Source organism: Falco peregrinus, chromosome 4 (genome assembly GCF_023634155.1).
Source record: "Falco peregrinus isolate bFalPer1 chromosome 4, bFalPer1.pri, whole genome shotgun sequence".
Classification (NCBI taxonomy): domain Eukaryota; kingdom Metazoa; phylum Chordata; class Aves; order Falconiformes; family Falconidae; genus Falco; species Falco peregrinus.
The window spans coordinates 99486732-99501680 of NC_073724.1; the positions used below are offsets into that span (position 1 = coordinate 99486732).

Genomic DNA, 14949 nt, shown 5'->3' on the forward strand with positions numbered 1-14949 from the left:
CATGGTGTCTCAGCCTTGGTGTTTTGCAGGGAGGTAGTCAGCAGAACAGCCATCCCCACCTTTGAAGGTGCAGCTGCAAAGGTTCATGTGGACACATCAGGAGCGCTCTCTAACTCCAGTCTCAGAGCTAGGCTTGCCTAATGCTGTGGATCCATAGCACACAAAATAGTCTCTGCTCAGTAAGGGGTTCATCTAGCAGCTCTGCTTTACCCCCAGAGCATAGTGTATGGGGGTGAAACCTCCAGGCAGCAGGCCCAAAAAGCTTTTTTCCCTGCCCTTAAAGCAGATCAGTATTGAACCTCAACCAGCCTCAGGGCAAGCCTGGGTATCCAGCCAGTTGCACAAGCCCTTTCTCAGCCAGCAGCTCCACTAAAGCCAAATAAGCCAGGGTTGCAGTTTGGACCCAGATTTGTATGGTAATGAATGAGGTATGCAATTAAGGAACCCATTTGGTATTTCTTTTAATCTGGGACAAACCAAAGTGCTGGTGGCTTTGCTCCCAGGTTTTGCTATAAAGCGATTGTGGAAAGCTACTGAAGAGAAGCTTTTTAATCAGATTTGAACAGATAAAGAGTATAACCCCTTGGTTATACAATTGAGCTTTCTAATCATATTAAACTTTAATACCAGCATCAGTGCCATATTGGAACAACAATTGCAAAAAAGGCTACAAGCATAAAATATTACAGATCCTTAAACATATTACAAAATGTCATCCACTAAAGTTAAAAAATGTTACCATGTTTGGGGAAATGAGCTAGATAAAAAAAAAAAAAAAAAACAAAACCACAAAAATGGGAGCCTGAAGTCTTGTGTACACGTGCAGACTAAATACAGCACAGCAGAGGCGAGACTTGACCTTTTTGTTTCTTACCTTTTTATTAATTAAATTGCTTCCCAAACAGCTACTTCTGCCATCCCTATCACCCACCTTAGTCCTCATCCACCAAGGTGCTGAGTACACTCAGCTCTTTTTGCAATCAATTGAATGGTCCCTCGTGGGATGCAGCGGGAGGTGGGTCCTCCATACTGTTGAAGCAGCCCTGGAAAGAAACAGTTTGAGCTCTCTCGCCCCTCTGCTGCTGCAGCTACTGCTCAGCATCCATCAGTGCTTAAAGCGGGAGAGGACTGAAGCCAAGAGCCAAGGGGAAAGTGCTGTTAATGCATGTCAGACGCCAAAGTGAGTTGGTCTTCCGGCATCTATGGGTTTCCACCAGTCTGAGTTTTCTCCGTAAGTCAAGTTTGTGAGGACGAAGGATCCTGCTTGGAAATGGTGGCCTTGCACTGAAACTCTGCCTGTGGGTGCAAGTCCTACCGATATGCCCCCAGGCTGCAGCAGGCTTCAGTTGCGGCAGGTGATCATGGCTGTCCCTCCTTGAGCGAAACAGTCAAGCAATAATTCAAACCCAAAGGTTTTCCTTTCTTCTTCCCTCCAGCTGGCGTTTCCTCTTCCCACAGACGTGCCAGAGGTGCTATGTAATTTTTTTTTCTTTAATAGAATCAGCATAGTAAAGACCTTGGATTTAAACCACGCAGTCCCTTCTGGCTGTGGTGTGAGTGTAGCCAGCAGCTTGGCATGGGATGATGTCCACGAGGGCAGCCAGGACAGGACAGAAGCCACCATGCCACTGCAGCCCTCATCCCATCCTGGGGAGCTCGTTCAGGGATCCTGGGTCAGCCATCCAGCTGCAATAGGTTTTCCTGTGCCTTTGGGGTGAATTTCTATTCAGCTGAGTACTCTGCACCTCACAAAGTCTTTCTCATCCTTGAACAAAATAGCATTTACCCTCAGATTTTTCTTCCCAAGCTTTCTGCCATTTTTTCTGACTTTTTTGCGTGTTCCCTGTTTACCATCTTGCTGCAGTGATGCATGGCCACTCCCCTACAACACTGGAAGTGCTGCTTTTTCCAAGGCATCTTGCAGCCCACTAATGCTTCCTCCAGGCTCAGGCTCGCTCCGCATCATCCTCTTGACAGGTAGCGTGCTGGCTGCAGCATGGGGAGGCATAAGGGGTCTTTGGGGCTTTCCATCACTGCCAGCCTTGTTAGCACTGGGGATGCAGCCTGGCACTGGGACAGCTTCTGGGATTGGTGCTCCCCACCATGGCGAGGTCCCAGAGAGGTGCCCCACCTCCGGCACCCACCCCAGCACCCCACACCCCAGCAGCCCCAGGACGGTGGAGGGGGATGTCTCTAACAGCCCAGGAAGTTTGGTTCTTTGTGTTTCTTTGTGATTGACGCCCTGGTAATTGTGCACCTTATGAAGATATGTGATGTAATCATGCCCTTCTAAAAATGCCTTGGATTAAAAGCTTTTCCTGGGTCTTTAGGTGATGGGCCTGCAATTACAGAAAATGAACTGCATTTTAGCTTTCCATTGAAATTAATAACAGTGGTTCTGCAGTTGACTCTGTGAGTAGTTAATGGAACAAACTGGATGCTTCACTACAATATGGGTTTTAAAGCTATTTGAGAGAAATTCTGTGTTTCAAATAGGAAAATAATTCACACAATGCAAAACCATTTTGTTCACATCTTTGTGAAATAATGGCTCTGTGTAGCTTTGAGACGCAACTGTTTATCAATAATGGTTTCAATGTGCTCTTCCATCCCTTGCTGCACTTGGGGGGAATGACCTGCAGAGAACTTTGGAAAAAGAAAAACAAGCCAAGGAATTAACGACGCAGAAAAGAGCTCCAGCCTGGCCTGAGCTGCATGAATGGGTTTTACCATAAACCTTGAGAAGTAGATCTGTATGAGTTCACGCAGGGTAGAAGAGCAAATATTCTGAGACTTGTTGAATTTGTTACCCCATCTCCAACTCAGCTCAGTCGAATTCAGGCTGTGATAACGGGCAAATTTTGGCGTGTGGCTGGTGAGCTACAACTGATCTTTGAGAGAGCAGCCAGCTCCTCTCCTACATCCCAGTTAACCTGCCCCATAGGCAGGGATGCAATAGCCCACATCTGCTGCTGCATCAGCCTCCTTGCATAGCTCCTCACCCACCGAGCAGAGGTGTGTCTAGGGCATCACTCTCCAGGTGAGTGGAAAAGCGAGTGTCCCTCTTTCCCTGATGCCTTTTGCATGTGAACCAGGCTGAGGATGGACAGGATCCAACTCTGCGCCTCCCATGGTGAAACCAGTCCCACTGCTCCTCTACACTGGGGATACTGGAGGTCCAGAGCAGGTTCAGACCATTTTTCTTATGGAGCAGATGTACTGCAGAGTGCCACCCTCTTTCTCCACCACTACCACCCACATGCCACCAGCTAGCCCTGCCCGCTCCTACAGTGCCACAGTTCACCCAAGAAACGTTTCAACACCTCGGTCACTGGTTGTCTCCTGTAACTGAGAAGCTTCTCCTGGCACTGGCCATTGCAGGGGTGGATGCCAAAGGGGTGATCACCATTAGGCCATGCTGCAGCTGCTGCTTTCTAGCACTGGCCACGGTGTTCTTGGAAACCCATGACCCTGTCCCTTACTCCTCTGAACAGTGTCTGCAACAGCCAGTGCCAGCGCCAGGAGAAGCTTCCCAGTTACAGGAGACAACCAGTGACCGAGAAGTCTGAGCAGCTACTCTCAGCTGCTGTGAGAGCGGACTTGCTGACTGGGGCCAAAGGTGTTGAAATGTTTCTTGGGTGAACTGTGGCACTGTAGGAGCGGGCAGGGCTAGCTGGTGGCATGTGGGTGGTAGTGGTGGAGAGAGAGGGTGGCACCCTGCAGTACATCTGCTCCACAGGAAAAACGGTCTGAACCTGCTCTGGACCTCCAGTATCCTCAGTGGGACTGGTTTCACCATGGGAGGTGCAGAGTTGGATCCTGGTCCACATTTTCATCTCTCACCCAGTGAACACCTTTGCACCATGACGTTCAAGCAGAGTGGGCGCTGAGTGCCACCGGCAACTCCCCGAGGCCAGCTCCAGGGCTGGCTCCCCAGTCCTGGTTCATTCAGCCAGGCAAGAAGAGCCCCCAGCACACCCACCTCCCGCCCCAGCCGTCCTCCCCTCGGGCCATCCCCCAGCCTGCGTGGCTGCTGCCCGTTTCACTGCCTTTCCCCTGGACACTAGCATAATCGAGGCGAGTTTTAGTACCTTCCCTGACACCAAAACAGTTGTGTTCTCAGGGCGTATCTCTCAGCTGTCCAGAGTAACCTGAACTGCAATCTAAAGAAACTGTATTTCGCAAGGAGGTTCTTGAATGGAACGCTTTGCCACCCGCACCCACCCCACCCCCAAAAAAATCCACGATCTGCCAGAAATCTAGTGAGACATAAATCATAGAAAATTATTTTTCATCAGCTGAGCCTCCTGGGACACATACTCACAGGGAAGTATTCCTTTAGTCAATGGCCATGTGTGTGAACCTGTACTGCGGTGGCCTCCTCGGGTACCTCTGAGGGGTTGGGTGGCACCAGTTTCCACCAACATGCTCTGAAACCCCAGGTCTGAGCCCAGAGCCACTTGCCACAGCAGTGCTTGCACAAGGGCATGTTTTGATAGCATCCTGCTTCCCAGCCAGATTGGATGTGGCTGGGAATGAGGGTGTGTAATCCATCAAAACCTCAGGACAGGGAAACTGTAGATCATTTTCTAGCATATTTTATAGATAATATTTTTTTACGACTTATAGATTATGTATTACCCATGAAACTAACTGTAACTACCTACATATTATAGGTAACAAATTATAGATAATTTTCAAAGTTTGTTGCCTTTTGGGTGGTCCAGCCTGGGCAAGGCTGAATTTCACTTGTTTGTTCTTCCAGACTCGCAGCTCCCTGAGGCACAGCTCTGCTTCCTCACACAGCTGTCAGTCAGTCTTAGCTAGGTTAAACCCCTCATGCTCATTTTTCCTTTGCTTCCTTCTCTCTTAATTCACCCTCCCCTCACTGTTTATATAGCCTACCTTCCCCAAAGTACAAAGATCTGGGAAGGACTGACCCCGCCACCCTGGACCTGAACTGCTGCTGCAAGCTACAGCCAGGACAGGTGGTTCAACCCCAGGGCAGGCTTCGAAGGTGTCCTGCAGCTGTGCTTCTGCCTACACTTACTTCATTTTATTTTTGTGTCTCGTTGGTTTTGTTGGCAAGGAAGGTAGGGGGAGGGAATTTTTATCAGGAGTGGAGCCGGTCGAGAAGCACTGCAGAAACATCTTTTGGCAGATGGCTGCTGCTGCACCCCCATCTTCCACGTGGCAGAGGAGAACCTGCCCCAGTCTAATGAATTTGTCTGCTTTTAGAAAATCCATCATTTATTGCTATAATTAGTTCATCCTATTAGCAAATAGATCAACTACGTCCAGGTCTTTGTGTGTGTTACGGCCTCATGGGCTACATGACTGCGCTGCACATGGATGACCAACAAGAGGTCTCTGTAATGGCTTGGCTTTGCCTTTGTGGCAAAAGAAGCCACAGCTCCTCAGCTATTGCTGCTGACCATGGCTGGAGCGTTCAAGTACCTGTGACCTGAAATACAATTAAACCAAAAACTTGCTCCCTAAACAAACTCACTCCTCTGTGCAGAGCCCCAAAGCAAATCAACCTTTATACACACGTGTTAGAGCCCCAGAAGGGGTTTCAGTGGCAACACTGCCAGCCCCCTGCTCAGAGCCACTGTGAGGGCCAGCCCTGCCATCATGCCACCACCAGCTGCCACCAGCAGGCAGGGTCTTCCCCAGGCCCCGGACACAGCTTCCTCTCGGGCACTCCAGGTAAAGGCAACTGGAGTGAGTAAGATGTGAGGTTTGCAGCTCATTCTTCGGTTGTTATTTTACAAATGAACAGCCGGGTGGACATCTTCCTTGGTTTAGGGTAAACGTTCCATCAATCAGCTGTACCCTTTGGATGCTGCTTTCTCATTGTCTCCCATCCACAGCAAAGAACAAGGAGCTGCTCACCTGGGGTTGAGAGTTCTTTTTACCAGTCGTAGGGGTTGTGATGCTGAAACAAACAGCTATCGACTTCATCACAAGGGTGGAAGGCTGAGCACAGAGGTGCATCTTCGCGATGCAAATTTCCCCTTTGTTTAGCATGATTTTTCATTGTCAAACAGATAAAAGCTAACCAGGGAGCAAGGAGCAAACCTGGCATGTTGTGACAGATACTTGCAAACAACAAGTAAAATGTGCCATTTCCAGCTTCAGCCAGGTGTGTCTGACTGTCACTTGGTGAGTCTTTGGAAGCTTTGAATATCAGATATTTTAATTATAAATGCTCAGTCAAGTCAATGTATTTCTCAGCACAGGAGCAGCAACAGACAAAAAGATTTTCTTAGAATTCAGCGTGCACAGCGGCATCCCCAGAATTTAAAAATAAGACCAGCACACCTTTTTTTAAAAAATATTTAAATCTCATATACACAAAACAGAAACAGCAAAACAGACCTTTGAGTAGACTGCATGTAACCTTCAGCCCACACTTGGAGAGGAACATAAGCCTTGGAAGTCTGGAAAGACTCAGCAACCTGTAATTACATTACACTTTCATATCTTGAAGTAAAACATGGCTGTAGTTTTGGAATCTTTGAGCTACCCAGGACCTTCATGGTGGAGGAGAATTCCACCAGATCTCTCTCCCACCGACAGTCTGGATGTGAGGCATGAGGACAGAGGTGTTCTGCCCAGGCACATATACATGTCATGTTGATACCTAATGTTTATACCAGGGAGCTTGGAATCCCTTTCTCCTTAATGGAGAGAAGCTGGCACTTTCAGGTGCTGTTCATCTCATCCTAATGTAGTTGTCTAAAATAAATCAGGTGACTCACACTATGGGCATAGCCTTTTTCCCCCCATCTTGAAAGGGAGGTGCCAACCTTCACACAATAGTGTCTAAGGGTAGGTGAGATTAATCTTACAGTAGAGAGGAGGAGGAGGAATATTTCCAAAGTACGTCAGATGTAAAGCACCTGAGAGAGGCTGTTTTTAAAGAGCAGTCAGGAAAATTTAATCCACAAAGATTTCATCTCTCTTCATGGGATGCAGGAGGCATCAGACAACATTAAGCACACATGGTAAAACATAAAAATGGGGCACCAAAGGAGTCCCAAGGGGTGGGATCCTCAGAGAGGAGGGGGAGCTCCTGGGGGAGCCGTTGCCTCAAGCCACCTCCTGGAAGGCGCTCCTGGGTTGGAAACTATGCATCTCAGGCAAAACCCAGCTTAAAGCTTGTGGTCTTGTGGCTGCCAGGGAAATGTGACCTCTTTAGGGGTAATGTTCCATAAATCAGGAACAAGCCACCCCACACAGGTGCCTTCACCCTTGCTGGCTGCTGCTGTCGGCTGCAGGGAGCCGGGCAGCAATGCCATTTGGTGTTAGGGCACCCACCTTTGGGGTACCCAGTTTCATGGAGAGAAAATGCCCATCCAGCTCACTGGCAGCTGTAGGGAAGGCCCATCTCAGCCAGCTTCACTCACCCAGAGGCCAAGCATCTTCTCTAATCATGCCTCCATGAGCAGCAGGGAGGCCAGGAAGGTGATCCCTCCACGTAGGTGTTTGCCAGAGCAATGGCTGAGCCAGCCCTGAGGTTTTTGCGCCCGCTGACCGACGAGAGGGTTCGCTGAGGGCCACCCTGCATGGTTAAACCTGGGAGAGGGCATCCCATCATTACACTGTCCCAGCCAAGTGGTAGTGCTGGGACATGGGCTTAGAGGGTGGATGTTCACATCAAGCATAAGCAGGAGCTGATTTAAAAGGCAAGTTTAAAAAAATGCATTGTTTTGACTATCATGTTAATTTGTGGTCTCTCAGAGGCACATGTTGCCTGATACACCTAAATTGAAGAAATACCAGCTCCCACCTTGGAGATATCCAAAAGCCATCTGGACACGGTCCTGGGCAACTAGCTTGAGGTGGCCCTGCTTGTGCAGGGGGCTGGACCTTCACACAGAGCTCCCTTCACATTAACCCCTCTGTGATTCTGTGAAATCTAAAAATAATGTAAAATCAATACATAAGTAAAGGATGTTCTCAGTGAAGTGTTTCCTGAAAGACAACTCTGAGATTTTATGAAATGGCAGTTTTCAAAAATACTTTCATCACTCAGGAGTGCTTTCTCTTTGAAGTTTCATCAAAACAACGTACTTTGGTGGAAGCATTCACGTTGTTCTGCCAAGATCTACATCTCACCAAGCGCCTTCCAGCAGAAAGGGAGTGCCTGCAGGGCCACCCCTCTCCCACCTGGCTGCATGGAGGGTCACCACCACCACCATTCAGCAGCGAGGTACCACCAGGGCATCCTCCCCCAGAGTAAAGCCCACCTCCCCTCCTGGCCTGCCCCTGCTCCCCTGCCACATGGCGCGACGTGGCCGTGCTGCTGGGCATCCCTCCACAGTCACCTCATGGCAGTCAGCCTCCTGTCTCACTGCTTCTCCTTGAGTTCTTATATATGCTGTGTACGCTCTGGTGAAATATGGACAGCAAAACCTCATCCCCGTCCTCCCCTTCTATTGCTCTGCATCTCTGCACCTGGAGGGGAAGAGGATGCCAACGTTGGTTAAATGCAAAAGTAAAAAGAAAGAAAAGAAGGCGGCAAAATAATGCTTCCCTGATGGAAAGCTCTTCTGTTTGTTCAGAGCATTACCGTATCAGCAAACCCACATAAAAGTACCATTAATTTTAATACTTTCCCAAGACTAATTAGGTTTAAATTAGGTAGAAAATATTGTGCAAATAACTAGCCGTGCATAAAATCCTCAGTGAAGTTTAAACAGAAGCAGTAGAAAACAGGGAAAATAGTTTTTATTAATGCATTTACACCATCTTAGAATTTCCCTGAATTGTGTTTTACCTTGGCTATAAAAATGAAAACATTTAAATTTCTTTAAAATTACATTTGACTTAATTACAGCCAATCCCTAATACCAGCAAACAACCCATTTTACCTACTTTGCAGCATAAATAGCCACCAGCCTCATCATTTCATAAAGAGTTGTTTTTCTACATGATGTTCTCTATGTGCAGAATGTTAATAGCTACTATAGCTGAATATGAATAGGCTTTGTAGCTCCACTTGAAATATAGAAAAATGGCCCAGACATTAAAAAAGATAGAAGGGAAAAGGGCAGTAATGAATTTGGAGGAAAATGAACATTAATGGTACTAGCATTACCTCATGTTCCACATAACAAATTATTGGAAATCTGTCAAGCACACCAAATTATCTACTCATCTGCTGTTGTGGGGCCCTTTGGAGCCATCCAAAACCAGCAAAAGCAAGACAATTTAAGCTAATTTTACTATTTATAACAATAGAACAGACCATTAAGATAAATTAATGTCATTATCAAGTTTCTATGAAAATGACAAATACCACTATTTCAAGCAGCTTTAGAAGCTGTTGACTATAATGAAATCTGCTGTACAGGTACTAAAAAGAAACACTCCAAGTAATTATTTTCTAGTAGCTTGTTTGTTTCCTTCACATTCATTTACTTTCACCACAATTAGTTCTGTACACAATATATGGTAACTAAACAGTCAACACTACGCAGCATTAGGACTAATTGGGCAATTACGATGCAGTTTTCAGCCTTTTAGGTCCTAAAGAGAGCCAGAAGTAAACATTTTAGAGGCAACAATAGCGGCACCGCATCGATTTGCAGGGTTGGAGTTTGAAGGAATACAAAGCAATGTGAGAAATAAAGCCAGGTAAAATGCTTTACACAAAACAGCCCGAAATGAGATGGTTTATTAAATGATCTAATTGCTGAGGCTCCGAGCATGAGGCTGGACACAGCCACCAGAAGCCAGCTGGGGTTAGGGTTTTGGAGCAGGCGGGCTCCCCGGTCAGCTGTGGTGCTCAGGGCAGGAGCGATGCCAGGTCAGTGCTGGCAGCCTCAAGCCTCAGATCGTGCAGCCATCTAACCAACAGCCAGCACGACACCAGGCAGGGGTGAGAAAATACGTGTCAGGAAGATTTACGCATATTCTTTCCAAACTTTACAACCTTGGCATTGTAACTCCAGGTGTTTCACATGTCCTGTCCTACCCCTCCCTGACACCCAGCACTGCTGTGTTAGACAACAAATCATGCAAGAAAAATATCTTTTTTTTACTGCCGGTCTTGACTTTTTGCTTTAGAGAATAAATAAAACAGAAGCTCCTGGTCCCATCTCCTCTCTACCACTGACAATTTACTAGACGAGGCTGGGAAGAATACGCACGTACTGCAAATGCAGCACAGCTGTGGCTTGATATGTGAATAAATTCCGGCCAAAGCTTTGATGTTCAGCTGCATTAACCAAGCGTGATGGAGGTAGCCATGGAAAGCTAGGTGGAGATGTCACGCTTTCCCAGGCCAGCCTGGAGGCTTTTTTCCTCCTGCAGCTTGCTCCTGCGGAGGGCAAGAGGAAGATGAGGGAGCTTAGCATCCCTCTTTGAACTCCTTTTCGCTTTCCCCATTTCTGTAGCTGCCAAGCTTTTATCCACTCTGTGCATGTCATTTCATGCCAGCAACATAATGAAATAATTTGCATATTTGCATATAATTTCCCCACAACCATCTCCAACTTTAAGCCCCATGTATGGCTGGGGTGTGGGGGCAAGCGTGTGATGCAGGGAAAGCACACTGGTGGGATGCCAGGGGAGCAGCAAAGCAAAGCTCTGCCTGCATCCCTGCCCACGGGTATACAATTTGGTCCAGGAGCCCCCTCCTCACCTTGAACACAGCTGGGGGCTCCCCAAATGGCTGCAGTGGAAGTCCCAATCCTCACACTCAGCTCCCTGCTGCAAGGGTAACGCTCTGCAGGACAGAGGGTAGACCATGCACAGGGACAACCCCCGCCAGTGAACTCCTAAGGGCCTGGGGACAGGGCTCCCTGCTCCCGGGGCCACAAGGTGGTCTCCAGCCCAGGGACAAGTGAGGAAGGTACAAAACCTGGCCACTGACACGAAGGCCCTTCCTTTCTCCTCTTCCTCCTGGCCATCCCTGCCCTGCATCCAGCGATGCCACCACGGCACAGCGGCATCTTAGTCTGGGTGCTGATCAGTTCTGTGCTAATGATAATGAAAGGCAATTAGTCTCTAAAAGCATTATCACAACATTCATTGCATTTATGACATTTTATTAGTACTATCAGTCAGGGATTTTATGAAGCAGAGGTTCTCTTTTTCCTTAATTAGACATTTATGAGAGAATATCGAATCTGACAATCCATTTAGGAATTTATTACAGAATAAAGAGACTCCAGCCGAAATTCAGCTTTGGTTTATACGCCTGGTTTTGCATTGAACTTAATAGGAGCTGCATCCATTTGCACCAGTGCAAAATTGGCTCAAGTCCTTGCAATGGACTATGCATCCATCAGTTGAAAGAAGGCTGAACCGTCCACCCTGCTCACAGCTACTGCCAAAGGCTGAAGGTGCTCAGGCTGCACAGGGGTGCACAGGCAACAGCAAAGGTCCCATGAGCTTTTGCTCCAGGATGATTTTCAATGTTTTTTTACAGTAACCTCCTGAGTGAGTGCTTCAGTACTCAGAGCAGGGCCTGATGTGTGAAATGCTGGAGCAGCTCCTGGGGGCAATTACTCAGGCTGCCAGGACAGATGTAAAACCCAGCCAGGTGAGTGTGCTGGGCCAGGTTACACCATCCCATCTGGGTTGCAGGAGTTTTCTGACCCTGTTCTTTCCCCGACTCATGGAAGGCCAGATGTCATGGTTGGACTGGGCCCCTGTCCCTGCCTATACCCATTGCTTCACCTTGCCACTGCCTAGAAGCTTGCCCAGGAGCAGCTGGAGCCCAGCAGCCAGCACACAGCAGGGCTTGGCGAGCTCAGTCACGCAGATGTATGCCCAAGCCTTTGGGACCTTCACTTTGCTTTCTGCCTCGTTACCATCTTTGACCCTTATGCTTTCTCCTGCATTTTCCATTATCTGGCCAGATTCTTGCATTGCTCCATTTCTAAAAGATGTGGAAAGGATTTTCTTAGAAATTATTTTTAAGATTTCACCCCTGAAAGGAGTGACGAGCCAGCCGCTGACCCCTCAGCAAGCAGCTGTCAGCGTGCGGAATGTGGTGGCTTCGCTGGAAGTCAATGGGGTCTGGCGGCCTTCTGGGTGGCCAAGAGAGCAGCACCTTTCCAGGTGGCCCAGGGACCAGTGGAAGGCACAGGACAGCCATGCACCATAAGCTGGACTTCTCAGTCTGCCAAGCCCTACAAAGAAAAGGCTTTTGAATCTTGGAACCAGATGTAGAGAAGTAGGGCAGGGAGCAAGACAGCAGGGCCGTGACCAAGGAAGGACTCAACGGAAAAGTGGGAAAACGTATCCCTTGTGTGCCTAAAGGGCTCCTGCAGTCCCTGCAGATCCAAACAGGGCTGAAGGGGATATTTTAACCATGCACATTGATGACCCTAACACTGTATCTACTTCTGGCCTCTGCAATTTTGGAAGGTGTTCAACATTTCAGAAGCTGCACATACACACACACACACACACACACACAAAGGCACTTCAAGACTTGGAGAAAATGCTACTGTGAAAAACCTGAAGAGTTTATAAAGGATATTGGTAGCTGACCTTGCTACAAATTGTATGAACTTGTTGAGAGAGAAAACAGGGGTTGCAGAGGGACCGTATGATATAGAGGAGAAAGCCACAGCAGGAACCAAGGAATGAAGCAGCAGCCACACAAATTCAGCTTAGTATTGGAGCGCAGGCGTCCACCAGCCAGGGTGCGTAACCACTAACTCTCAGTGCCAAAGGCAATAGCTATAGCAGCTCAAGGCCAGATGCCTGTATTTCCACACAAGTAATTGGGCTCCAGACAGAAGCAAAGGAAATGTAATAGCCTGTGATAGATAGGCAGTCTGCCCCAGCAATCTGAGGTTCCCTTCCATCCAAATTTATGAGGAGGATCTGCAGGCTGAAGCTAGGTCAGCAGGGAGCTCACCTGGGCATGCACCTAAGACACACGCCAAAAAGGACTGTGATGGGGAAAACACTTAAATAGCACAACTGTGTGCATTTGCTGATTTTTCCAGACTTTTAGCTCTGTAAAGAAAATATACCCTGGGAAATTTATGAGAAACTGGGATTTTTTGTGAGGTCCTCTGCAGGCACAGCAGTGTGGTGGAGGCAGGAAAGGAGGTTTATCACAGGAGCCAGTTACATCCTCACATACCAACTCTTCCCCTTCCACTACAAACTGATGAAACCCCACAGGTATCCACACTCACCTTTGTCTCCGATAAAGGCAGCTCGAGGTCCGTCCCACACTGGCAGTCACAAACACGAGGTCCCCCTTGGTGCAGAACAGCAGAGCCAGCCAGAAAGCATCAGCTGCTCTCCAGGCGACCAGCTCCTCGTCTAGCACCTCAGCTGTTCTGCTACAGGCCTGGCTTCTGGTGTTTCCCGGATGGATGCTGTTTAGCCTTTACTTTATGCAATAAAAATTGACACTATCTTTGCAATAAGAGACCCAAGTAGGGAAAGGAATGCGCTTTTGAGATCCTTCACCCTGCCTCTTGCCAAACGTGCTTTTACCTGTGTATGTGTGGTATGGAAAGAGACACAGGCACAGACAGACGGTGGAAAAGCTGCGGGCATGCTGGTGAGGGTACAAAGAAAGAACAAAGCTTTTCCCCATTTCTTCATGCTTTAGCAGGAGACACAGGACAGCAGCAACATTGCCATGGCTGGCTTTGCCCTCCTGCCCCTGCCTTTGCAACTCCCCAAAAGCCCCTGGGATTCACCTGATGGGTACCTCTGACATGGTCCAGCACAGAAAATTATGATCAGATCTCCTGCCAATCAAGCTGGTGCTTTGCAACAGAACCCAGCCTGAATAACCCAGAAAATCATGTGGTCATTGTTTTCGATTGTTCTAGACTTGGGTTTAAGTTTTCCCTCTACACCCCAGAAGCAAAACCTGGGTAGTGATGAAGAAATCCCTTCCTGCCACCCCCACAAGTATTTTTCCCTTCCCCCTGCTTGCAGAGAGAGCATTAAGCCCTGATCTAAGTATGCCAAGATCAGGGCAATTAGACTGTCTTAAAAGTCTGCAAGCAGCCTGGCACAAGCCACTCTGAGGTGTGGGCTAGCACGGTAATTTGAGCGGCAGCAAACCAAAATCCAAAGCAATCAAATGTGCAGCTTACTAAAAATGGAAGCTTATGAGCACAGAAACAATACAGTACCAGCAAACCAAACACCATCAGACTGGTCCTATTACGTAGTTATTGTCAGATGAACTCATCAAACCTCTCCATTTTAAGAAATGGATGGATTTTCAAGGGCTTCTTCACTCAAAGAGCGCAGACGGCAGGAACCTGGTGCGGAGCTGACAACCAGCTCACTGCAGCGCTCAGCGACCTGCAGACATGATACTAATAGCTGCTTATTGCATCTTTCTCCAGGCTGGATGCAGGGACACAGCCTTTTTCCCAGGAAAACAACTCACAGCACACTGTGTGCCAGGTTGCACTGATGGAAGAGCTGCAGTCCCTTTAATTCTCTCTAAGCACCCCTCCTTCCCCCAGGAGAAATCCACCACCATTCTTTTCTGAAGATGGACGGAAGTGTGTTTCCTTCCATAGCACCAACTGAAAATAACAACTAGTGAACACAGTTGCCCCCAAGGTAAATGCATTACCTGCCAGTAATTTTTGTCCCTACACTGGTGGAGCTTTTTCTTCCCAGCAATGCATCCTGCTCTCTGCACGGCCCTCTCCAGAGAAGCCTCCTGAGAAGGCTGCACACAGGATCTGGAGGCTACAGTCCAGATTTGCTGCCCCTGTGAGTGAGTATCTTTGGAAAGCCTTTACCTTGGAGTGTATTTCATCCCGATGGATGACAGGACATTGCCTTTCCATTTGACCCTGTGTGCACAGGCAGCAACGGGCTGTCTGAGCCTCCCCCCAGTGTCCTGTTATCGTGTAGAGCTCCTGTGCCCTTGATGGCCAAGCCATGCCCGGGATGCCTCAGCACTTCACCCATGTTAGGTGCCACCAGGGC

At 48.1% G+C, this 14949-nt stretch overlaps 1 long non-coding RNA gene across 2 annotated transcripts in view; it reads right to left on the reverse strand.

Moving 5' to 3' along the window:
- Positions 1-6130: 6130 nt before the first annotated feature.
- Positions 6131-14949, reverse strand: part of LOC114011166 (uncharacterized) — a 28908-nt gene continuing 20089 nt past the window's right edge. For both annotated transcript variants that reach the window (XR_003552993.2, XR_008746862.1), the window contains 2 exons: positions 8334-8463; positions 6131-7924 (listed from right to left, as the gene is read on the reverse strand). This is a non-coding gene — a long non-coding RNA (uncharacterized LOC114011166). The remainder of the gene's footprint in view (positions 7925-8333; positions 8464-14949) is intronic.